Source organism: Carettochelys insculpta, chromosome 9 (assembly GCF_033958435.1).
Source record: "Carettochelys insculpta isolate YL-2023 chromosome 9, ASM3395843v1, whole genome shotgun sequence".
NCBI lineage: Eukaryota > Metazoa > Chordata > Testudines > Carettochelyidae > Carettochelys > Carettochelys insculpta.
The window spans coordinates 39,448,674-39,475,664 of record NC_134145.1 but is presented as its reverse complement, the minus strand read 5'-3'; the positions used below and the strand labels follow the sequence as shown (position 1 = coordinate 39,475,664).

Here is a 26,991-nt window from a genome sequence, read left to right as displayed (position 1 = left end):
TAAATGTTATGAGGCTAGGTCTCAATAAGCTACATTCTTCTCATGGCTTTAGGAATGCAGAAGGCTTATGCTGGGAACAGGATATGCAGAAATTACAGAACATCAGAACACAAGATAAGTGAGTTAACATCTTCTATTGGGCCACCTTCTGCTGGTGTGAACTATAGCCATAAACTCCATGGGTGCGCCATGGCTAGAGTACCCCTGGGGAAAAATCAGCAGGAAATCAGCATCCACCAGCAGCCAAGCTCCAACCTCTCCTGCCCACCAGGGACCCCACTGATCTACTCTTCCTGCTCCCATCCAATGCTTCCCACTTCTAAGATATTCAGAGCCAGAGTGAGGAGAAAGGGCAGAAAGAGGCAGGGCAGGGGATTGGAAGCTGCAGAGGTTGGCCAGGGATGGAGTAATGGAGTCAAAGGCCCAATGAATAGAGCAGAAGTCAGTGCCTATAGTGTAAATGACAAGCTTTTGAGCTTCAGAGTTCTTCCTTGTAGTTTTTGAGCTAAAAACAAGGTGTAACAGACCAAGCATAAAGGTTTTACACGTGCTGTAGGCAAACCCTTAATTGCTTATTTAGTTTTAAAATTAACAAATTTACAAATTGTAATAGGCTACGAAAGCTTTGTCTCTGAGTCTATGGTTTTTAGTGTCCAGTAGCATTATAATTTTAAGTTCCTGGGCTTGTCATGAGAAGGCGTGACCTGCTCAAAATGTGAGTGCCTTGAAAGGCCCCATTTTCACCAAATGATCAAAGATCGCTCATACTGGATCTTAAATATACTTTTTGTGTCTTTTTCCAACCCTTAGATTCTTTCATTCCCATTTCCTGAGCAATGATTCATGCAGATGGCAAAGAGAAATATTTTTCTGTAGGTGTTACAGCATAGAATGCTTTTTAACGTACTTTTCAGACAAACGTCTCTGACTAGAATAGATTATACACAAGAAGCAATCTCTTAGCTTCACAATGGCTATGAAAATTAAAAGTAATATTGAATAGCAGGTTGCTTTTGCATGCTCTTTTATCACAATAATCTATTTTTCTTCCCATCTGTAATGACCTTGGCCCGCAGCAGTCACCCTTTCTCGGCGGCACGGGCTGACACAGCTTGCCTGTCCGTGTCCAGCTGACCCTGGGGCCTTGTCCCCTTTAAGGGATGGCTGGAGGCAGGCCTGCAGGTAGAAAGCCTGACCCTCAGTTCAGGGCGGGGCAGCAGATAGATAGGCAGTTTAGAAGCCCAGCCCTTGGTTCAGGGCAAGCCTGCAAGTAAGCAGCTATCCACCAAACAGGGTGGCTTGGGAGAGGTGAGGGGCTGCCCCTCCAGGGAGGTGGGGTAGGGGGACGCAGGCCCTTCCACTCCACTGCGTCCTGGCCTGGGGCCCTACTGGTTGCTTGCACCCTGAGCTTGGCAGTGGGGATCCAGACCGCAACACATCACCATGGGCTCAGGGGGAGCCTTCCCCGGGCCACTTCCTACCTCGACCTCCATCGGCACTGGGTACCAGTCAGCTTGGTCTGCAGGTCCAGGCTTGTGGGTCTCTTCTGGGTAAGTAGCCCTTGGTAGGTCTGGCCAGTTGGACATCTTAACGTCATTTGGGTAATTCACCAGTGGCAGGACTGTGGGCTCTAGACGGTCGGAGGCCTCAGCGCTGCAGCCATCAGGCCAGACTCCAGGAGCGTGCTCCTCTGGAACCCCAGGGTAACTGGCCATAGGCAGTCTCTCTGGCTCTGGCAGGGCCTCAAGGGAGAGGGCCTCCCACGGGCATGAAGGCCCCAGTAGATCAGGGAAGTCAGGGTACTGGCCCAACAGCAGGCTTGGCTGCAGCTGCCCAGGCTGGTCTGGGTCACTGGGGGGCCTGACCAGTCAGCAGTGGGTCCCCCAGTTCTGGCGCCCAAGAGCCTGGTCAGAGATCTCCGCCCTGCTTGGAGGCCCGGCCTTTAATGAGCCTTGAGCCTCTGAGGGGTGGGGCACAGGTGTTCCAGCTCTGGGCCCACCCACCAGGGTCTCTGAGCGGCCTCCTCTGCCTCTGAGTCAGGGGGAGGCCATAGCACCTTGCTACACCATCTGTTCCAGCTATTTCAAAACACTGTCCCATTCAGCAAAGAAATCCCCTTCCAGAAGCCAAGCAAAATGACCCAAAAGGTTTAATTTGTCCTGGGTGCAGAAGTTCTTCCATCATATATTCAGTGCAGTATCCTGCTTCTGTTGCACATGCTATCAAGCGTGATCTATTAGCTAATGTCAAACAACTCAGTGTTCTTCACAACAATAAGGTAAACTCGTTTTTGTTCTTGGGGAATCTGCTTGCATGAGAAAACACCACTTCATCCCCTTTTATGTCTTGGTATTTTACCATCCTCACATGTTCAAAATGCATCAAGAATTGTAAGCACGCAGTTAATCAATGGTCAGCTCCCTGAAGCCATGAAAATAGATATGACGTATACTGAGCCATGAGGGAAGTAGAGTAGAATGGCAGGAGGGAGCTGTTCAGATGGGAATGCTATGACATTTTAGCCCAAAAGGTCTAGTTCCACTTTGGATCACAGCCTAAGAACAGACTAAGCCAAATCACCTAATACTCCGCCAGTTCCAATGTGTTTATACGTCTCCAACCTTCATTCGTGGCCTATTCCAGCAATGGTCTGATAGAATGCAGGAGGGAGAAGGCAGCTGGAGCAGTGAACAGTCTTCCCCAGGGCTAACAGGTCTGTAAAAAGTTAGTACAGGGGGCAGCATCCCCCCAGCGCAGGTGCCAAGATGATTTTCATCGGCAACCAAGGAGGGAGCTCAGGTCCAGCCCTTCTCCTGCATACAACCAGGAACTTGCTCAAAGCCATGCTGCTGGTGGATTAAAGAAACCAAACAGCTAATGCTACCAACCACCAACTAAGTGGCAAATCTCTGCATCTTAATTTCTCAATGAAGCTGTTGTAAGTAGGACTATTAGTGACTTTAAAAATATCACTGGAACTCAGACTGTACATAGAGGTCAAAAGGTTCCCTCCTCCATCTACCTCGGAAAGGTTGCTGACCACTGGATTAGTAATTTCACATTGATTGCTTTTGTGTTTGTGTACCTCTACGAGGGGAAAGTGTGCTACTTTCAGATTTTCATTACTTATTGACTACTGAGTATTGTAGCTCTCTGTGAAACGATAAAATAATCAGTTCAATTCCCCCACACATAGACTTGCTCCATTAAATGGGAGACCTATTGTCGGACTAGGTCAAATGTTAACCTACTAGATTAGAATCATACAGTGACATTTAATTTACTCACATTTGAGAGCAATCTCTTGGTGATGGACTGTTTTAATTTCTTTATGCTGTATAAAGGCAGCCTGAAATCTAAGCTCCTAAAAACAGAGGAAGTTTCATGAGAAATTGACCAGGGGAGGAGAGGAAGAATTCACCTCTTTGAATGATTCAAATTCATTCCCCTTTGATTAAAAGCTCAGGAATCTCCCAATCCACATTTGAGACTCATGAGACACCCCAGAAAAACGTGGGAGAACTAGCTATGACATTTTGATATGTCGAGAATAAATGCCAAACAGGAAGAAATAAACATAAGCCCAGACCTCCCACACTTTCAGACCTTCTTATCCATCACATAGGTCATAACCCTTTTCTTCCTTTTTATGGATCACCCCAACTTTTCATTCAATCATTGAAATACTGAGCCTGGATCATTCCATGAGGGTTATGTGCCTGACTCACTCTGGGAATGTGAGCCTTACGTATTTTAACACCATTCCTGAAATGGTGCTGGAAGAACCCAAGATCAGTACTAATTCAGCTGATACCCATTATCTGGCAGATAATTTTCAATATATACACAAGACTTCTAGTTATCCAAGGAGAACAGTGTGGTTGTGGGACTGGCAAAGTCCAATGGTCCCGTCTACTGATTCAGATGTCTCTGTCATTCTTTGCACTAGCAAGAAAGGCAGGCAGCCACAAAGAGATGTGACACAATTTCAGTTAATGAAAAGTTCCAGTAATTAAAGATAATAGAAAGTTTGATTGTGTATAGATTCCTGATATGAGAAGCTAGCAGTGGTACTTTCTTCTGTCCAGATAGCAGACTTATGAAATATCACCAGAGCTTCTTGAACTATATTACAAATTAATTATATTGCACAGACACATAGAACAAGCTATCTTTTTGCTATTTAGTTAATACAGATCAGTGATTTATATTAGTGTGATATTCCTGCCAAGTGGAGCCAGTGCAGCCAGAGCCAGGTTTAATACCCTAGGGGTTTCTTTCCAACCAGCCAACAAAGAAGTGGCTTGAGCCACCATCCAGTAACCTGGGAAACTCAAATAGCTATTTCAAAACAGGTGCTATTTCTCATAGAATGAGGTTTACGAATTTTGAAATAAGCCAACAGCTATTTTGAAATAGCAGTTGTATTGTGTAGATGCAAGGATAGTTATTTCAGAATAACTTTGCTGTGTAGCCCTACCCTAACTCTGCTAGTCACTAGCTGCCTGGTCTCTGTTGCCCCTCTGTTGAACCTGGAATCTTAAGGCTGGAAGTGGCCTCAGGAGGGCATTGAGTCCAGCCCCCTACCCAAATCAGGATCAACCCTAACTAAATTATCCCATCTGGAACTTTGTCAGGCTGGGACTTAAAAACCTCTAGGGATGGAGATTCCACCATCTCTCTCGGTGCTTCACCACCCTCCTAGGCTATGTCTACATTACAGCGATGTGTCAACAGAAGTTATTGTCAGAAGAACTCTTTCAGCAAAACTTCTGTTGATAGGTAACATCCATATACAAAAGGTATCGAAAAAGTAATCTGCTCCATTGACAGGGCAGCCAGACTGCCCAGCTGCTGTCTCTCAACAGAATGGGCAACCGGAAGCTCAGCAAACAGGACTACCCAGTGAACCAGAAGCCCCACCTGTTGACAGAGGAACCCCCAGGGCACCTACACAACTTTTGTGTCAACAGTTTCTGTTGCCAAAAGCATTATTCCTCATTGCGGAGAGGCAGAATAGCATTGGTGGAAGTCACCAGCCTTTCAACAAAACACATTTTGTGTGTAGGTGCTCCATAAGTTTTGTCAACAAAACTCTCTAGTGTAGATGTAGCCCTCGTGAAGTAGTTTTTCCTAATATCCGACCTAGCCCTCCCCCACTGTAAATTGAAAAAAGCATAACTTTCAATCACTTCACTTGGTAGAAGTCTAATGTGCTGTCCATCACTCCACTGAGCCACCACAAAGCACCCTAGCCAGCAGACAGTGTTCCTGACAGCCACAAGGACTTGACTCCTGGGCCCTCAGATTAAAACTATGATACTCTGCCTGCTAAACTAGTTAGACTCACATATTTCACCCCTTGTGGGGCTTGAACCCATAACTGCTAGTTTAAGACAGCAATGCCAGTTACATTAGTCACTTGGACACAGAAAAGCAGGCATATGCATCTCACCACTCAGCCACTGCTTTCTTAACAGCTTGTGTTTCTCTCTGTTACCACCCTGCTGGCTCTGTCACCATCTGCTGCCATCCACTTCCTGACTGTGACATCTGTGTCTGCCAATCTGTCTCAAATTATTTCAGGTCAGTGATTTCAACTCTTCATGAACAAAATAGAAAAAACACAACTCCAATACAATTAACATAAGAAAACAGACACTTAATGATGCCTATTTAGTGCTGTTCTTTGAACAATGGGGCGGGGGGAGGGAAACAAGTCAAAGTAGTAGGAGAAGAGAAACCCATTACAGTCTATTAACCAGAATAACCTGTCTCTCCACTCCAGAGCTCTGAAAGTCAAGTCCTTACATTTGCAAACTTCTTTCTGTTAACTGCGAGCCCTTTCATTTGGAATAATTTAGCACAGTTCTACTCTTCTATATTTCCACAACATAAAAACACTGGTAACCATATTTTAGTTGTCCCTGCATTTCATACGAACTGCTGGTGTTGGGTGAGAAATTAAGTTGATTACAATAAGCAAAATACCACTCCATATGCTGAATATCTAACAAATTCAGCATAGCAGGAGCAAGCTGTATTTACATAGACTAAGTCAGGGTCTCTCCCATTTCAGACAGCGGTAATGGAAGCATTACTTCAGATCCTGCTTACATTAGCTAAAAACTCACAGAAGGAGTTCTTTCATACACAGGAGCGCACAGGCGCGCGCACACACACACACATGCTTATGTGAGTACTGCCTTGAGGGGTTCCTGAACAACAGCAAATATGTCGCACTTCATGATGACTTGTGTATCAAAATGCACATGACCTGGCACAACAAGATACAAACATACTTATGATCCCAAAATTTGCATGCATTATGCCTCCTTTATTTTGGAGGTTCATTAGTACCTGAGTGTGAGGGATAAACAAACTGGTTCAAATAAAACCAGACCTGTCTTAGTTCTTTGTTTTAAAACCGTTAAAAAGCCAAACTAGATGTAGAATTCTTGCAAGAGAAACCTGCTCCTTCTTCTGGAAGTGGTCCCCAACTGAGATAGTGCTCTCCCTAACTCTGATATTTCCATACCATGGTATAAAAATAAACCATGAAATAGAGCCTACATGAACCAATTATAAAGTGGTTGGCATTATAAGGCTCTTCTCTTTGGAAAGCCGTAGTCCATAGTTATCAATGGTTAGAAGTCAAGCTAGAGCAAAAGGTGAGCATAGGAGGATTCCAGAATTTCTTAGCAGTGTCTACATTAGCCCCTTCCTTTCAGAAGGGCCATGGTAATGAACGAGGTCAGAAGATGCTAATGAGGCACTACCATGAATATGCAACACCTCATTAGCATAACGAGGCTGCAGCGATTTGAAAGTGTCACTTTCGAATCATGTGCTGCCCATGTAGACGGGGACCTTTCAAAAGGACCCCCGCAGTCTTTGAAAGCCCCTCCTTCCTAATGGAAAGCCCCTTCTAGCTAACACCAGATATGAAGGAGGGGCTTTCGAAGACTTGGAGGGGGTGGTCCTTTTGAAAGGCCTCCATCTACACAGGCAGTGCATGATTTGGAAATGCCACAGCTGCCATTATGCTAATGAGGCACCGCATATTCATAGCAGCACCTCATTAATATCTTCCAACCTCGCTTACTATCATGGCCCTTCCAAAAGGAAGGGGCTAGTGTAGACACAGTTTTTGTGTGAAGAATCTTCTAGGAGCTTAAAAGAATAGTTTCTGGAAAGTTCAGGGTAATCACACAAACTAAAGTTCTAAAATCCTTAGGCGTGTCACTAAAGAGTGCCCATTCTTCTCTTACTGGAAAAGAACCAAGAATAACAGTGAGGAAAGAACATTTCTGTACCTGGGTTACATGTTAAGTGTTGCAGTCGCAGTTAGAGAATGGAATTGGGCAAGTTTTATAATGAGCAACCCCACTGTTGCTTCCAGAGGGCAAAAAAATATCCAGCAGAATTGTTCCGCTTGCTCAGTGTAAGATGCTCTGGCGAGAGGCCTCAAGTTAACTTATGTTTATGCATCATTTATAAATGTTATTGCATTATGAAAGGTGCCAAAAAGGAGCGCCTGGAAAGAGAACAGCTGATGTCATGGCTTTCATATATCAAAAGTAATGCACTACAGGGTAATCCTACATGTCAGGTAAATAGCTGATGATGTGAGCTTTGGCAGCTTTTTAGCTCTGCTTTTATACTAGAAGCTTTTTTTATAGTTTTGAAATTTATTGCAGCAATACATAAAACTTGCTGCTACTGGTTGTTTTATGATGGAGCTTTGTTTTGCAAATATATGCGGAAGTTGTGAAAGACACATGGATGTGTGCCCTCTTCTGGCAATAGGTATCATTGCAGTAGGTCTCTCAGATGCTGTAAGGTCTTTCTCATCATAGAAGCAGGTTGAAATTTAGTGAAGCTGATACCTTTCCTGTTAGAACAGATGAGGGTAATTCAATCTCTAAAATAGTTACACAAAGGATGGGCTTTCTCTGATATTTTAAGTGACAAACGTAAAATATCCAGTATTATCTGCTGTGGGAATAGAGAGTTTAAAATACTTAATGTCCAATTTTCTTCTGACTTAAAGGAAATAAAGAGTAATGCACAGAGGTCACTGGAATTATACTGCTATAAAACTAGCTAAGTAGGAGGAGAATCAGGCCTTTGTGTTCTATAGGTGTGTGTCTTATCAGATATATTTCTATGCTTTAAATTATGATACTTCTAAGATGTCTGTACATAATAATAATAAAGGGCACCTCAAAGTAAAGACTAAAAATAATTTATTAGGTGGTGAGCTTTCGAGGGACAGACCCACTTCTTCAGACCATAGCCATACCAGAACAGACTCAATATTTAAGGCACAGAGAACCAAAAAAAGTAATCAAGGTTGACAAAAGGTCTTTTATATTCCAATTTAACACATTAACACGTGGTTTGAACCGAGATGTGAATTTTCTGGGTTATTATAGGGCTCTTTTGCATACTTGGCTTAATCTAATTCTTGACTCCCCTCCCCCGCTTCTGCCCTTCTACTCTTTGATTTGCTCACCTTGATAATATTTTTCTGATTTGTCAACCTTGATTACTTTTTTGGTTGTCTGTGCCTTAAATACTGAGTCTGTTCTGGTATGGCTATGGTCTGAAGAAGTGGGTCTGTCCCACGAATGCTCACCACCTAATAAATTATTTTGTTAGTCTTTAAGTGCTACTTGACTGCTTTTTTGTTTTAAATTGAAATGCATGAATGTGCTTTGTGTATTCAACAGTCCAATCAGCATGCTCACAAAGGCTTCTCAGAAATGTGTGGATTCAAAACCATGAAGAGTGGCCAGCTGACACTGAGGAGTGGCATTAGCGAGATGCTGGTCCCAAGACATGAGACACCGGAGCTGTGTCTATACTAGCTACCTTCTTCAAAGGGGGCATGGTAATCAGCCTGAGTGGAGAATACTAATGAAGTGCTGCAATGAATATGCACCACCTTATTAGGCTAATTCTCCCTGCGGCAACGTCAAAGTCACAAACTTCAAAGTGATGGCATGCCACGTGGCCGTGGGCACTTCAGAGTACCTGCTCAACTTTGAAGTGCCCTTACCTTGGGAGTAAGCTTTCTTTGGGAGTAAGGGCACTTTTTGCGGGTACTTTGAAGTGCCTGTGGCTACATGGCAAGCCAGCACCTCGAAGTCTGCAACTTCAAAGTTGCCATGGAGAGAATTAGCCTGTTGAGGTGCTGCATATTCATGGTAACAGTTCATTAGTACGCTCTGCTAAGGCTGATTAACATGCCCTCTTCGAAGAAGGTGAATGAGATAATGACATTGGTCCAATAAAAGAGATTCTCACTACCTTGTCTCTCTCATTAAGGGGAAGAGCATAGGAAGAAATGTGACTGCCAAAATTAGCATTAATAAAAGAATTTATCCTCTTAGCTTGACTGGGAGGGTGGGGGAGGCTGCTGTAGCAGGAATGATAGCGGCAGTGGGAAACCTTTGCCAGAGCTGGTCCTCCGTGCTTCTGAACATGCTTCTAACTAGTTCCCATTTCTGTACATTTTGTGTGGATGAAGCTCCTCTAAACCAATGCTATCAGAGGATAGTACTTTTTCTTCTGGACTTTAAGTATGTGAGCAACCTTTTTACTTACTACTCACTTCCACAACTCTGGGAAATTTATCTAGAGACCTGGGCAACTGAGGGCTGGACTACACTAACGCTGTAAATTGATGTAAATTTTACTATTTCAGTTATGCAAGTTACATAACTAAGAGGAACTTAGCACAATGTGGACGTCACTGAAAATCAATCTGTCAATGGAAGGCACATTCTCACGGAGTTATCTTCCACATCCTGGGGAAGATGGAGTACAGATGTCAATAGGAGACCACTCTGCCATTGATTTAGCTTCTCTTCAGCAGACTCACTAAATCAACACCATTCAGGAGCGCTGACTTATTTGGAAGTATAACCAGCTCTGAGTGAGTGCAGGTGTCTTACTTTACAACAGACTTACTTTCAAAGGCCCTCTCTATGATTTATCTGCAAGATACAATAAATGTGTATTGATTTCAGTAGGAGTTTTTTCCCTATATTCCCACAGAAGAACAGGTCTTTTAGGGTCATTGGCATTATATGGTTTGACTGCTATTAGCTGCCAAACAAATGGATTCTTAAGTGTTTATCTTGCTAAGACTACTGCATAAAGCTTTGGTATCAACTGGTTGTGTCTCATATGTAAGACTAGTGAGCAATGCCATGACAAATTGCGTGCATAGGAAAGCTTTTCAAAACTCTGCCTGTGCTCTTGATTGATAATTGATCTGTATGTGGAAGATAGGTACCTGTGACTATTCAATCAGTTGAATAACACACCAAAATGGAGACAGACAGTTCATTTGTCACCTTCAGCAAAAAGGCACATCTAAGAAAACTGTTCTTGCTACTCCTCTGTACTTTCTTTTTGAAGAGTCTCTGCAGCCATAAATGTCTGTATTTCTACAAAAACTAATTTAACTGCCCCCTAGAAAGAAAATACAGGAGAACTTTAAAAAGCTTGGCTGGTTTTCTTTAAATTCCCCTTTTTCAGTCAAACAAGAACAACAATTTTAAGTTTTTCTCCATTAAGAAATGAGAGGAAAGTAACCATTTTTTTCTTTTCTAGATTATTCTACATTTTGTGCTAAGAAAGCAAATGAGGACAAACCATAGACGTAAAGCTAAGACTTCTTCCTAGTTTCATGCTTTCACTGCCTCAGGCTACTCTATTCTATAGTAGAGCATGTCATGGATAGATTGTTATGGTAGGGTTCACTGGGTCCATTGTTACGCATAGTCTTCCACATCTCTGAATGTGTAAGCACGTGTTCAGGCTTGGAAAGCTATGCTCTCTCAATAAATGTGATTATGCAGGATGGCCAGTACTATACAAGTACTTTGCCTTCATCTCTAAGTAGCCTATAGTTGCTCTCTGAAAGCCAAACTTTGGTAGTGAGGTTTGATTCCTGGGCAAAGCGGGAGAGGGACCCCATTTCCATGCTCCAGAAAGGGAGGGGCCAAAGGCGGAAGGGGCAGGGCCAAGGGCATTCAGCCCTCAGTGCTGCTGGGATCCCTCCACTCGTATTCCATCACAGCCGTGCACACCCAGAGCAGCGCTGCCGCCACACTTCAAAGGGGCCCAGAGCTCCAGCTGCCGCCGCTGCCTTTGAAAAGCCAGGCCCAGGGGCAACTGCCCCCTTTGCCTATTCTCTTCCCATCAGCAGACCTGTATCTACGGCTGGGTCTGCTTTTCCCCCAGCTTCGAAAGGGGCAAGTTAATGAGGGCGACGGGAGGTTGCTAATGATGTGCTGCGGTGCTGCACGCAAGCTGGCATTCTGAAGTTTGATGCTTCAAAGTTGCTGCGAGGGAGAATTAGCCTAACAAAGAGATTTCATTAGTAATCTCCCATTGCCTGATTAACATGCCCCCTTTGAAGTTGGGGGCAAGTGTAGACAAGCCCTAAATAAAATATAATTACTGGATACCAGATACTGTGTCACTGGCTTCTCCTCCTCTGGAAAGCCAGCTTACAGGGCCCCAAATTTCTATTGCCACTTGGGAGGAGAGAAGATACATAGTTTTCCTACTGTAACAGCCTATCAGATGAAGGAACTGTTCACCCTTCTTTTTTACTAATGCCTGGATAAAGTATCTGAGCAGTGTCTTGGGTGATAACTGTAAAACCTTGAAATCTGCACTAACTGCGTGCTCAGTTTCTACTGTCACACAATCATAGATTCTGAGACATTTGGCACAGGACCTTGCGTATGGACCCCAACTGATGTATAAATTCTTGTGATATGTTGGGAGAACAGGAATAGCTCTTTGTCAAGAAGGACCATGGCTACCTACCGAGCTATGGAAAGGTAGATGGATGTAGGGGTTGAATGTATTTTCCATTTTGTAATTTGCTCCTCACTGCTCTGAAAAACAATTCTCAAAAGCCATAGATCAAACACACCCTTTTTTAGAGAGGCTTGAAATATAAATGGAGGCAAGGAAACTTGAGGGCAACAGAAAAGACTAAAAATATTTCTTGCTCTTCAGTACTTCAGATGGACAATATTAATTTGGCATATTTGTATTATGTTACTTTCACTCAATTGGAATTTGCTTTTCTAACTTACTTTCCAACATAGTTTGGGACAAAGTGTCCATGAAGTCCTAGAGTTCGTGGTTCTAAGAAATGGTGAAAGGCAGAACAGCAAAATAGAGACAATGGATTTCAGGGAAGCAAATTTTGGTAAACTCAAAAAGCTGGTAGATGAGGTCCCATGGGAAGCAAGTCTGAGAGGGTTACAAGAAGAAGGAGGGAGAAAAATTATTCTCCTTGGCCTCTGAGGATACAACAAGGAGCAACAGGCTTAAACTGCAGTGAGGGCGGTTTAGGTTGGACATTACAAAAAAATTCCTAACTGTCAAGGTAGTTAAACACAAGAGTAAATTGCCTACGGATGTTGTGGAATCTCCATCACTGGAGATATTTAAGAGCAGGTTAGACAGACATCTATTGGGGATGGTCTAGATGGTGCTTGGTCGTACTGCGAGAGCAGGGAAATGGACTCGATGACCTCTCAAGCATCCTTCCAGTTCTAGTGTTCTATGATTCTATGCCTAGCTTAATGGTATCCGCATCCCTGATTAGGCCTGCTAATAAGCAGCAGATTTTTTTCTGGATCTCTGGTTTATTTTATTGATGGAATCTAAAAAGGACAGGAAACTTAAAGAGGAACTAGAAGGAAAGGTATTGATTTGTGATTTACAGAAGCAAGTGCACATTGTGCTACTCCGTAGTGCTATGAAATAAAAAAATTACAGCAGTATCTTGTTTATTTTCCCTGTTTTCTATACTGGCAAATTTGTAGATAGGGCAGTTTTTACTCAGGATTTTTAGTGTAAAAAGTCTAACCTAAAAGATTCTGGGGTGCAATCCACACCAATGACAGGTTGCGTCACCTTTGCTCTGCAACATGGGGTGCCTCTCAGGGCTTTGCTACTGTAAGTCCTACCTGGGCTGCTCACAAACAGCCTGCCAGCATGCAGATCAAACCTCTGATGCCTATATGTGTAACTGTAGCCCTGGTCCAGCAACTCTGACCCCGGTAGCCTGTCTGCAAACACCAGCCACTTTCTGGCTTACAGCAGCACTAGCCATTTCTGTCAGGTTGACCCCAATATACTCCCATTCCTGGATATTCCCCCCGCCCCCCCCAAATGTGTTCTACAATATCCACAGATCTCTCATGGACAGGCTAGATAAGTTAGGCCTCTGTTCCCCTCTCAGGGGGTCTAGATACAACAGTTTGCTGTCCCAAATAGTTACTCATACATTCACAACACTAGATTAGTTTTGATTAAACAATAAAACATTTAATTACAAGAAGGTATTTTTTAGTGAATACAAGCAGAAGACCGTAAAGTCTGAAACAAAGATACAGCACTAAAACTTAAACTGGCCTTGGCTTAAGATCATTTGGCTTTGGGGAAAAGGGGCTTTCAAATTCAAATTCAAATTTCAAGTTCAAGAGGCCCCAGCTACATGGGTTGCATGCATTTCGAAAGCGGCACTTTCAAAGTGCATGTGGCCATTATGCTAATGAGGCACTGCATATTCATGGAAAACTCTCATTAGATTCTGCTGAAATCTCTCATTACCATGCCCCGCAAAAGGAAGGGCTGGTGTGGCCACAGCTGTAGTGCTGTGGCTCAGGAGTCCCTAAACAGATTTAAAGCAAACAACCACTAGATGGCCACCCTGTTGCACTAACAGTGAAACTTCCTGGTTCTGGAAACCTGGTTAGGAATCACCCCAGGCACTTTGCAATAAAATCCAAATATAAATTACTTAATTAGGCTGGAAGACAGTTAAAAAGCAAGAGTTGAAGAACCTTGTTTGTTATATCATTGCTAGTCTGCCACCAGTGTGAGGAATTACGGCCAATCTACCTATTCATTTACTGCTGAGGCTCTATGAGATATTGCTGGACAAACTGTTTCTAACATACATAGTTCCTCTGAATACTGCATTTCTTCAGGTGCATAAATTCCCCTATTGTGGTGCAGCAGTCACAATAGGCTAGGGACTGTCGAAAGGGCTTTCTCCTTCTAAAGAAGGCCTGAGTTTGGGAAAGGGGCAGATCCCACTCCAGTTCTGCAAGGCTGACAGGATGAAAGGTTTTTGGTTTGTTTGTTTGTTTGAATTGCAAACTGTTCACATTTTGTATGGAAATCATTGGGCACCAAAAGCTAGAACCCCACTATCCCATTTTTACAGCATAGTTTGGAAAAACAGGTTAGAGAGACAACACATGAGAATGATCAAAAGATGGGAAAATTCCGTGCAATGATTGATTCAAGAAGCTTAATCTGTTCAGATATCACATTGAGACAGTCACCTCAGGACCAAGGCGTGCTGTGTTCTGGCAACCTCCAGTTCATGTACAATGTATCGGGAACTGTTACTAGCTAGGGGAATTTAGAACAGCCATCAGACTGCAGACTTCCCCTAACCCATTCACTCTGGTCTCCGTTAAACAGACAAGATAAACTCAACAGATTCTTGCTGAACAGAGCAGTGGTTGCTTTTATCTAGAGACAGAAATTTTTCTCCTTAGTAGATGTAGACAAATATTACAAACAATTTATGCATACAATTGGGAAAATATGCAAATCTGTGTGCTTTGGCCATATTTTTACCTATTGTGAGTTCGTGTTCTAAAACATTTGAAAGATCGCTTTCCTGGTATGTGATTTGAAAGTGGGAGGAGATGGCATAATCACTGAATAAATAATGGTTAAATATATTTACTCAGTTCCAGTCCCTAACTCAGACCAAGCCAATATCCCTAATCCCTAATCTGTTTGATTTCCAATTGACATTAGAATACCAGGAAACAGATCTGAGAGGCCTAGAAGACATATGTTTGTCATCTTAAGCATATCTAACTTTTGTCTAGGCTAAGAGTTTCCTTTGCTAAACAGCATTCTGCTGAACAGATTTGCTGGGGCTATTCAAGTATCTCTAATACCAGTTCATGTGTACATGTAACAGCTATAGTTGAATAATTCTAAGAGGTGACATAAATTGATGCAAGAAATCATAATGGAATGCACAATTAAAGAGGAAACATGACACACATCCTTCATTAACAAGGAGCACAATAAGATCTGAGTTTGGCACATCATTATGCTACCAGAGAAACTCCTAGAACAGCTCAATATTGGCAGGCGGTTAGCAAATTGGCACTGACCTAACAGAGCTTTCCTATTGCTAATCCACCCAGGAAATATTTTCTAGTAAATGCTCTTGATTGGGGGATGTGAGATATGGATTCTATTCCTAGCTCAGCATTGCCTTGTTGCATGAGTTAGTGTAGGTTGTTTAGGGACTTAGACAGTGAGATGGGGTACCTCAGCTAGGTTCTGAGCAACTTCAGATCTCAGGAAATTCAGGGGAAACAAGTAAGCTCAGGACTTTTTTGGGTCAGGCCCTGGGACCTGAGTTTTCAGAAATGCCCTCCATTTTGAGCATTTAACTTAGAACTCCTGGGCACTGACTTAACTGGAGCTGTGGATGCTCAGAACCTCTGAAAATCGGACCCTTACTGTTTCAAATTTAGACATCTAAATAAGCGGAGAGGGGAGACTCTCCAAAGAGTATGTTTTTCTTTGATGATGTGAGGTTGTGCCATGAAGCTAAAAATGAACTGGAAAGGACCTTGGAACTATGGAGGGCTGCATTAGAAGAAAATAGCTTATGAATCAGCTGACAAACAACCAAATACCTGTGATGATTTGTTAAAAAGGCCAAAGAGAAACTAGTAAAACCAGATGGTAAAACTAAAACACATTAATTCAGTGTTGAACCATGACAGGAATTGGGGGGGCAGGGTGTGGATGTCAGAAGCCACATAAAGAACACTTGGGGTAAATGAGGAGAGTTGACAGAAATTCTCTCTTACAAGAATATGCCAAGCAAACTAAAGAGTAAAGGGTATAAGGCCATGAGTGGACCAGTTAAGATGTATAGGTTGGAAGGTGGAGAATGAGGAAGAGAAAAAGAACAACTATTTCACATTGCTGAAATCAGCATGTGCAGGTGGATTCTGAGTAAAAGAAGAGCTGATAAACTACACAATGAAACTGTGAGCCACCATGCAAGTAGTCCTCATCATGCACAAGCTGAGGGAGTGTCAACTGAGATGGCTGAATCACATGAGATGATCTGTGGAATATGGTGGCTGGGGAGTACAAGAGCTAGTAGTTGCTGGAAAAGGACCACAAGGAAGACCTAGGGAAAGGTGCTTTGAGAGGCTGAAGGAGGACACAAAGAAAACTCGTGTCAGCTTACAAGATGCATTTGACAAGGGAGTTCGGAGATGAAGAACAAGAGTTGTAGAAACTGGTTGACAGAGCAAGACAAAGGTGATTTAAAAATAAGCAGGAACTTTACAGAATATGTACCTTAACTTATATGTGTCAGTTCTCTGTCTGTGAACTGAGGCTTCTAATCATTCCCTGCCTCACTGAGATGTTGTTAAGCTTAACACACTAATACCTCTAAAGTAGCTTGAGGTCCTCAAATAGAAGGCACTAGAGAATGGCCAACAGTTATATTTTGGTTTATTTCTGTGGCTGGCAGGCAGGCATGGGGGTACTTTACTGCATGCTGGAAAAAAGAAATAGTGGCAAACACTCTGCTACAAAAGATACAGCTTTCTCTGACATAAGTGTCATTTATAATAAATTCCAGTATAACATGCAAGAGGATGCTTGCTAGTTTTTCAGTGTTTCAGCTGTTACTGTACCAGTCAGCTAGCAGGCTAGTCATTGCATTCTGGCTGTGTGCATGTGGCAGACATTTTCATGGGACAGTGGATTTTAACAAGGGTCTAAGACCTGCTGGGGGGCTGCAAGCAGGTTTTGGGGGGAGGGGTGCCAAAATAAACAAGAGAGCAGGGCTGGCCTTAGTCACTGGGGCCAAAGGAAGAAAGGCCACTTCAAAACCCCACTGTCCAGAGCAGAAGCTGAGGCCTGAATCCTGCCGCACTGGGATGAAGCCTCCAGCAGTAGCCTTGCTTGCTAGCCCCTAATGCCAGCCCTGTATTTTAATTTATTGGATATGCAGAAAAGCTCTTCTTTGTTGTTTGTGGCAAATGAGTGATGCAGAGTTTTTATATCAGGTTTTGAGGGTCTCAGAAAGAAAAAGGTGGAGAATACCCAGCTCGGGATAGTGATGGAGCTAAGGACAACAAATACGTAACTTCTTGTGCTTAATGGGTCACTCCATAATTGCCCTGTTTTGTTTATTTCCTCTGAAGCACTTGGCACTGGCCACAGGTTGGAAGACTGAGCTAAGATGGACCAGTGGTCTCACCCAATAGGGCTGTTCTTATGGAACCATACTCACAGTAAATTACAAAATGCTGCATTTTCAAGCATTTTAATGTGACTAGAGCTCTGAAGAGAGCTATTATGGTCTGGTGTATGAGATAAACTTTGTGGACAAGAGGCCTGTACTGTATAAATAAACTCTGAAGAGAGGTGTTTTTGTTGAAAAGCAATTCATTTTCCTTTCTATTCTACTTGTAAGAGCTTCTGCAAGACTATTAATATTCTAGTTATTTTTTTAAAGGCAAGTGACTTTTGTGATGGCTTTTGCACTGGGAATGCTTTGGCTTGGTTACCAAACGCAAGATCCTTTTTAGATGTTTTGTATTTCCACCATAACACCCATCTTAGTGCTGGTTCTGTAACCAAAAAAGAAATCACTGGGAGCTGATGTGTGGCTTCTTCCTCTGATCAGGGTCATTTGAGAGCAGCTATTTTGGAAGAAATCCTTTTAAGGTATCACGGAGATGTGATTCAACAGTGATCTACCCATTTGCCCCACAATGAGTTAAAAGCACTTTTGTATTTCTCACTGGCAATTCCTCTGGACTTAAGAAAGTTTCCAGCACCCCTTTGTCCTGCCAAAGCACTTGTTTTGCAATAGTTAACTAACAGAGTTGAGAGACGAGATTATTTCCTTATCTGAACAAATGAAATCATAAGGCAATGTGGCATTTCTAGTTGGAAATCAAACTGATCTTTCAGGGAAAGCAGGACTTGGTCAGATTCATTAATTATACAGTGCAGAATTTTTTGTTTTCGCTAACCTGGCTGAAAAATGCTGAGGCCTTGAAGAGGGTCTGGAGAAGCCTAACAAAGAATGAGGGCTGCAATAGGACGAGCTAACATAAAAGGCTCACTGAGCACAGCCTTTTCCCACCAAAGGAAAGGAAAGTTGGAGACATATTCAGACCTACTGATACAACAGTTCCAGTGGAGTGTATAATACAAATACATATATACTGAGATGAAATACATTCAAAATACAGATCAAAGTCTCAGAATTGGAAAACCAGAGACAGTTACATCAAGAGTTTTCAAATTAGAAAAGACTCAATCTGAATTTCTGAGATATTTTTAAAAATGACACTGACTTTTAAATACTGTTTAAACACCAAAGAAATGTTTAGAAATTGTGAGCCTGTCTCTGTAGGATGTCCACATTCCAAATTTGGAAATGCAAGCCTGCACTTGGGCGTGTATAACATACACATAAAAACCCAAGTGCTTAATTTGAATGACTAAATGGGAGAGGAGCAGCCTTGGAAAATTTTAGTCTTGCATGTGGATTTTAGTGTTTGCTATAGGTGATGGATTGACAGCTATTCAGTCCTCTGTCATGAGGCAGCCAGCAAGGTACAAATCACTGCCATGGTTCACTAGGAACAGGATTTAAACCACTAACTAGCCTTCAGGTGATAATAACTTTCAGCTACTGCAAAAGACCTGGACTGGATTAGCCAGCGACTTGTAGGCAGTGTGTCCAAGCAGTCAAGTCTTTTTTCAAAACTATTTAAATAATTGCTTTAGCCCTGTAACCCCACCTGCTGCTGTCCTTTTGCTTGCCTTTTTTTTTTTTAAATGATCCTCTCTTCTTCCTATGTTGTTTTTGCTATCTCCTTTATTTGGGTGCCTGTCTCCCTGCCCTCAGCCTTTCTCTTTTGTATTTTCCTTTCCCTGTCCCTCCTGTGTCATTTTCTCCTGGCTGCACACTGTTCTGTGTTGAGAAATAAAACTTGCTAGAATCCTGATCCCTGAATCACTGAGCTACAGCGAGCAGGCTCCTTTGAAGTTTTGCTTTGCTGTGTTTACTGTAGCCCAGTGGTATTCACTGATTACAATTGTGCCCTTGTACCATTTGAAGGTAGGAGGTGGGGATGTAGTCTGCTGATGTCTCTCTTAAATTGTGAGGCTTTTCATGGAGATAATGAGTCAGTAATTTACAAAATGGCAAGAGACCTTCACTTGAAATGCACTTGTACCTCTCGTGGGGGTGAACATGTTATGATGGGGAAATTAAGATTAGTTGAAGAACTAAAAGACTTTTAAAGCAGAAAAAAAAACTAAACTTATTGATCACTTTAAATACAAATCTTCTATGCCATTTTAAATGATAATCCTGAACAGCATAATGGTTCACCTTTTGATGCTATGTGAGATATAGAGCGCGTCTAAACTAGCCGGCTACTTCAATGTAGCCGGAACAACATTGAAATAGCACCCGTCGCGTCTACACGCGCCGTGTGCTATTTCAACGTTGAAATCAACGTTAGGCGGTGAGACGTCGAAATTGCTATTCCCATCTGAAGATGGAAATAGTGCCCTACTTCGACGCTGAACGTCGAAGTAGGGTGTGTGTAGACGATCCATGTCCCGTTACTTAGAAATAGCGGGGTCCTCCATGGCAGCCATCAGCTGAGGGGTTGAGACACTCTGTCCAGCCTTTATGGTCCCTGCACGCAGCAGCCTTTAAAGCACCACGGACCCAGATTTCCGGTGGCAGGAAGCTGAGAGCGTGCAGGCAGCAGCACACGCATGTGCTAGCCCTGCACACTAACCAGAGGCCCCGATCTGCACTGCCACCAGCCATGGCATCAAGCCAGCCCCCCAAGCGCCCCCAGGGCTCCTCTCCTGAGGGGACCCAGGCTCCCCCCAGCAGCCACGCAGGGGGCCAAAAAGAAGCGGGGCCCCTCCTGGTCGGAGGCCGAGCTCCGAGACCTGCTGGGGCTCTGGGGTGAGGAGGAGGTGCTCCACGTGATGGGAGCAAGCAGCGGAACGCAGAAGCATTCGCCTGACTGGCCGAGGGCCTGGCTGCCCGGGGTCACCCTGCCCGCACTCCGGATCATGTCTGGAGTAAAGTGAAGGAGTTGCGGCAGGGGTACACCCGGGCCTGGGACTCAGCCAGCCGGTCTGGGGCTGCCCCCGCTGCTTGCCCCTATTACAGGGAGCTCAGGGCCATCCTGGGCCCCTGGGACACCTCCTCCCTCCATCCCGCCGGCCACCCTTGATACCATAGCTGACGAGCCCCAGCAGGCCTCAGAGCCAGAGTCCGGCCCAGAGGCCAGCCCTGCACCCTGGGGCCTACCCAAGGTGTTGGGGGCGGTGTGCGGGCTGTGTGTGTGGGGGGGGTCTTCCGGGGAAGGCCAGGGAGGTGCTCAGGCGTCTCCCTGATCGAAGTGGGCCCACAGGGCCTCATGGACCCGTACCCCCTCATGCTGGGGGTAGCCCATGCTGGCATCGACCACCCACCCCTGGACGAAAGCCTCGCCCTTGCTCTTGACAATGTTGTGGAGCGTGCAGCACGCGCCCACAACCTGGGGGATGTTCTGGAGGCTGATGTCCAGTCGGGCAAGGAGGCACCGCCAGCGGCCCTTCAGACGGCCCAATGTCCTCTCCACCACCCAGCAGGCGTAGTTCAGGTGGGCCTTGAACTGCTCCTGGCTGGTGTGGAGGTTGCCGGTGTAGGGGTGCATGAGCCAGGGCTGGAGGGGGTAGGCCGCATCCGCCACGAGGCAGAGGGGCACGGTGGTGTCCCCCAGAGGGAGATCCCTCTGGGGAATTTAGGTCCCTGCCGCCAGCCAGCGGCACAGGCCTGAGTTCCTAAAAACACTGGCATCGTGTGTGCAGCCGGGCCAGCCCACGTACATGGCCTGGAAGCGGCCCCGACTGTCCACCATCGCCTGCAGGACCACAGCCCTTGTGGTTTACGTGTCTTCCTCCACTGTGGTCCGGGGCATGGATGGGGATGTGGGTCCTGTCCAGGGCCCCGAAGCAGTTCAGGAACCCCATGGCGGCGAATCCGGCGACGGCTGCGTCCAGGTCGCTGAGTCGGATGACCCTCTGGAGCAGCATGGCATTGAGCGCACAGACCACCTGTGGGGAGGGAACACAGGCGCCCATGAGGGTGTGCAGGGTGCCCCAGGGCCCTTCCCCAGGCCCCCCTCCCGAGAACCTCCCCAGGTATCCCCCTTCCCAGACCCTCCCTCCCCAGCCCCACACCCAGCCCCTCCCTCCCCAGCCCCATACCCGGCCTCCCCACCTCCCAGTGGGTGCGTGCCCAGGCCTCCTTACCTCCATGACGACGGCCCCACCCGTGGCCTTTCCCACTCCAAACTGGTGTCCCACAGAGCGGTAGCTGTCTGGAGTGGCCAGCTTCCAGATGGCTATTGCGACCCTCCTCTCAATGGGGAGGGCGCACTGCATCCTGGTGTCCTGGTGCCTCAGTGCAGGGGTGAGCCACTGGCACAGCTCAGGAAGGTCTGCCAGTGCATGCAGAAGTTCTGCAGCCACATGTCGTCATCCCACTCCCGCATGACCAGCTGCTCCCACCACTCGGAGCTGGTGGGGTAGCTCCACAGGTGGGGGAGCAGCAGGCGGGGGAGGAAGAGGGGAGCCCGGTGGTCAGGGGCGTCCCTGTCTGCCCCCTGGGAGGGCTCCTCTGGCAGGAACCACTGGGCAGCCTCCCAGGCAGCACCTAGCAGGGCGCTTGCCTCCTGGATGACTACCTGGAAGGCCTCCTCTTCCTGCTGCTGCTGCTGCTGCTGCTGCTGGGTGTCCATAGCTGCTGTGACTTGGTCTGTGAGAGTGTGGCTACTGCTCTGCAGACCTCATGCTGTGCAGGCCAGGTGTGTCTGGGAGGGGCCCTTTAAAGGCGTGACTTGCTGTTGACCCATAAGGGCTAGTACAGTCCGTGACCCGGTCTGCGGGATTTCCTGGCCCCTTATTTCGACAGGGAGCACTTGTGTGTGTGGACGCTCCACATTTCCTTCTGGGGCGGCTCCTTTCAACATTCCCCATCGCTACTTTGATGTTGAACATTGACAGCACCAGCCCTGGAGGACGTGTAGACGATACGCGTCGAAGTAGCCTATTTCGATGTTCTTACTTTGAAATAGGCTACTTCGTCGTACTGTGCTAGTGTAGACGTAGCCATAGGGAGGAGAATTTTTTTCTAAATGACTGATACATACTAAAAAAATGATGTTGATGCTAATATAATGTCATAGATGAACTTTGCAACTCACTACAATACTAACAGAGAGATAGCTGTGCTAGTCTATATACTATCAAAAAAAAAAGCAGTCCAGTAGCACTTTAAAGACTAACAAAATAATTTATTAGGTGATGAACTTTCATGGGAGAGACCCACTTCTTCTGGTTGTGATCTGAAGAAGCAGGTCTGTCCCATGAAAGCTCATTGCCTAATAAATTATTTTGTTAGTCTTTGAAGTTCTACTGGACTGCTTTTTTGTTTTCATTACAATATTGTTCAGTTTCACTGTGACCTCTCATATAGTGCACAGTCTAAGCTTTTGAGTTTTTAAACAGTTGTTTCTGACCGTTATGGCTCTAAAGAAAACTTTAAAATGTGACTGATGCTTGTATCTGCAGAGAACCTAAAACAATCATGCAGAGAGGTGTGAATGGGCTCTTAACATCAGTGAGGATATGGCTACACGATAGTTGTTATTTTGAGATACAAATGTATTCCAAAATAGCAACTCTGCAGCTAAACACCAGTCTCAAAATAGCCCTATTTCAAGCACCGTATTTTGGTTTTGGTACCCTTTGTCATTGAAGGGATAGCAGAAACATTGGAAAAGCTGCTTATTAAGTTCAAAATAAGTAAACTCAAAATAAATTACACAATTCGCACAATGCAAATTCTGTAAGTTATTTCAAGATACGGGTACAGTGTAGTGGTAGCCTGAGGGTGTTGACTCTGAAACCTACAGGGGAAAAGGCATTTCTGTCCTTTCAAGTATTTTACTGCTGATTATTTAACAAAAACATCAAGCAAATGTATTCAGACGTCCTTGTCGAGGCAGGGTACAGAGGGGCATTTCGTTTCTGTCAAGAATTGTTAGATGGAGCAGAAGCATATAGGTAAAGAAATCACCCTGCCCCGACCACCAAAAGCCCCAACTCAGCCTACACCTACATTGGCCGCAGAAGACTGACTGCTCAATGTCGACCCCGTACTTCCTCACGAGCCACAAGGTTTAAGGAAGGTTGACAGGAGGAGTTTTAATTTTTTCTGAGGAAGTGGGTTTTGCCCACAAAAGTTCATCATGACCTAATAAATTTGTTAAGTCTCTAAGGCTACATCTATACGACAGCAATCTGTCGACAGAAATTACCGTTGGAAGATATCTTATGGCAAAACTTCTGTTGACAAACCACATCCATGCACAAAAGTGGATTGCAATAGCAATCCGCTCTGTTGACAGAGAGTGGCCAGACTGCCCAGCTGCTCTCTTGACAGAACAGCCAACTGGAAGCTCTGCAAAAAGGGCTGCCTGGTGAACAGGAAGCCCTATCTATTGACAGAGGGCCCTTCGGAGCATCTACATGGCACAGCACAACACAGCTGGTGGATGTGCTGGATTCTGTCGACAGTCTGTTGACAAAGTGCATTTTGCATGGAGATGCTCCATGGTTTTTTCTGCCAAAAGCCCAGTTTTGTCAGAAGATCCCTCTCTTATAGACGTAGCCTTAGGTGCCACAGAACTGTTACTGACCGACAGTGTTCTTCCAAGCAAAATTCAGCAATAAAATGAACAAATACAAATTTTAAGAAATATTTGATAATTTGATATACTCTGTATGTATTCTTTGCACCATGTATAATCATTGCACTTTTTCCAAAATGGAAAATCATCATAACAAAACCAGACTGCTTTTTCACTTTTAACTCTTAAATAAAAGTAATTGCCATAATACAGATGCTAACAGAGATATAACATTAACCACAAAAATAAAGCATTCTAACTCCCAGCCTGAGTTTTATGAGGGTAGATAAGAAATACCTTCACCTAACAATCATCTGCAGCACAATTAATCTATGTTGCTTCTTTCCAGGCTCATGTTGCAGTGAAGCAGGAAACTGATACAGTTGCATGCACAAGTATTTACATGCCAAATTAAGGAACTGAAAGGGAAATCTGGTTAGTTATGGTAATTTCTCACTTATATCCAGCAGCTTGTAAGCTGCCTGTGGTCTGTGAGTTTAATAAGTGGTACATTATTGCTTTTTTACTATATTCAAGGATTTGATAATCCACTAACATGAGCTTGTATTCTGAATTTGACAATAACATAGCATCTTCCAAATGTGACACTCAGATAAATGAGCTCATAGATTAAAGGATTTTTGTCTCTCAACATACTTTGTGGCCACCACTGTAGTCCAAAAATTCTTGCCAGTCCTTGCTGGTGATTCAGTTTGGTCTATTCTAGCCGCCCAACCTTAAGGAGACAAAGCCCTCTAATTTTTGCTGATGAAGACTTTTTGTTTCTGTTAACAGTTATTTTTGGTGTAGCAGCGAAGGGTAAGGCGGAGGTTCAAAAGTTCCCACAGTCTCATTCTGAAATTCTCAGGTACAGTCAACTTCAGCATGGTGAAGAAACTCTGTAGCCACTGACTGGACTGCATGCAACAACAGTAAGATTTTTTAAAGAGTCGTTATTCAAGCAACATGCAAGATCTCTGTTTCGCTGATAATGTTCCTACTGCAGCAATATTAAAACTCTCCTTCGCTTTACTGGCGCAAGATCAAACTGCACACTGAATATTCAGGGTAGGTCTACGCTGCAGTTGAAAACCCATGACTGGCTCATGCCAGCTGATATGGACTAGGGTTAAGAGACGGTTTAATTGTTGTATAGCTGTTTGGGTTCAGTGAGGCACCCTGTGAGACAGGATCCTTTGAGACAGGAAGGGACCCAGAGTTTGGGCTGCAGCCCCAACCAAAGCATCTATACTACACTTAAAGAGATCTTATCCAGAGCCAGGTGGCCTGGGCCAGGTGCATCTGATTAACGGCAGTATAGATATACAATTAGAGATTTAGACTTGGTTCTGGTAAAAGTAGGTTAAATTCCCATTGTTGTTTATTGGAATTCCACCTGTTTCTGTAAAGGCTGAATTAGTTGTGAAAGGTATGAATTAAAATATTATTGCTCATTTAGTTATCCTGTGCTATCCTTTCCATTCTGGGAATGTCAGCAGTAATTCCCATAGCTACAACTTCCACTTGCTCATCACCCATAGCCACTTGGCTGTCAACTTTCACTTTTCATGCATAAAAAGGCTAGTTGAAGGGTGCCTTTGAGAGGGTCTGTGCAAAGCACCTTGTGGTAAAGTGCTTAACATGTGTTAATATTAGTGGAGCTCATAAGAGATTTGCCTTCAGTGCACAGAATTTTGGTGGTGGTGAAAAGGAAAAGGCTGCTGATCAGGTACCTGCAGTGTTTATTTTATTTTCAAGGCTGACAGGTAATTAGTGAACAACCTAATTTCAATTTCCTTCAGATTGTACTCATCAGAGCTGGTCTGTTGACATAACCACAAATAATAACCACAGTGGGAACTGCAGGAAAACATCTGCAATGAAAAGAACTATACTATATGAGAAAACCAGATCCTTGCACCAGAACCTCACATGAAATTAGAGGTGGAAATGTGCAATGCGTACTGTTCTTGCCTTTGTTTCATCACAGTTATTCCTTACGACACTTCAGTTCTATGAATATACGCAAGCGTAACACATTGCATACAAAAGAGTGGCTGAACCACTAAGTGGCATCGCTCAAGTTCAGTGACTGCTTGTAGGATAGCTCATCCTGCTGTGAATTTTGGAACTGGGCAGGAGCAGTTTCCCTGGATAGCAATGCTACTTTTAGTAGAGATGACTTGTATTCAATGTTCCCTGTAAACTTAGCGTTTGGGCAGCCATCCAGAAGAGATTCGTGTGCTGATTGGCGCAATGCCCACTGAATGTGTTTCTACTGGTGGTGCACATCCACACAGGACTTGGTGCTCATACCAAAGTTATCCTTCCCATGAATGGAAACAATTAGAGGGAACGTTGCTCGTAATGTGACGTGCATTTGGACTGTCTGGTCACTTTGTCACTGGTTGGCAGACAAAATTAAAGGCTGGAAAGAAAAGAGCTAGTGTTGTGAAAATGTCATTCTTTCTCTGTATGTGGAGAACTATTAGCTCTGTAGTTAGAAATAAGGAATGAGGAATTCCTTAGCGTGGTTTGGAGTTGGTATGTGGAATGTCATTTCTCAAGGGGTTTTGATGATGTCAAGACCGTAGCTATTTTTGTGCCTCCCCAGTTTTGTCCCATTCTCAGCATAATTTAAAGCCACAGCAGTTGCTTTTCCTAAGAATAACGTTGAAGATCCCACTTTGACTGCTCCATTGGCCCCAAATATCTGGGATGTACAGCACTCTGACCAAAGCTCCTCCATTAGTCAATGTGCTCATTCCCATCCTCCACAAATCCTGGTCCTTACTGGAGTATGCCACAGGAACTTTGCTCAGTCTCCATCTGAAGTACAGTCTGAACCAGGATAATACAAAGGTGCCAAGATTGAGCTGTTTTCAAGCCTTTTTATGGCCCAGAAACAAAATATAAAGGGGCCAGGTCACCATCCTTATTGACTCCTGTGAAACCCAGTGGTAATGTAATGAGAAATACAGTCTAGTGCCCTCTTGTTGTTGCACTGGCTCAGCCAGACTAACAGGAGTGAAAAGCAGTGACAAGTTATGCCATGAAAGTGAAATGGATTTGACTCTCCATTTACAGG

General features: G+C 44.4%; 1 long non-coding RNA gene across 1 annotated transcript in view; it reads right to left on the bottom strand.

Moving 5' to 3' along the window:
- The window catches only part of LOC142017988 (uncharacterized), a 38,950-nt gene extending 14,724 nt beyond the window's left edge, over window positions 1-24,226 (bottom strand). The window contains exons 1-2 of the long non-coding RNA XR_012646642.1: window positions 24,207-24,226; window positions 3,289-3,364 (exon numbers count right to left, since the gene is read on the bottom strand). This is a non-coding gene — a long non-coding RNA (uncharacterized LOC142017988). The remainder of the gene's footprint in view (window positions 1-3,288; window positions 3,365-24,206) is intronic.
- Between the last annotated feature and the right edge of the window lie 2,765 nt (window positions 24,227-26,991).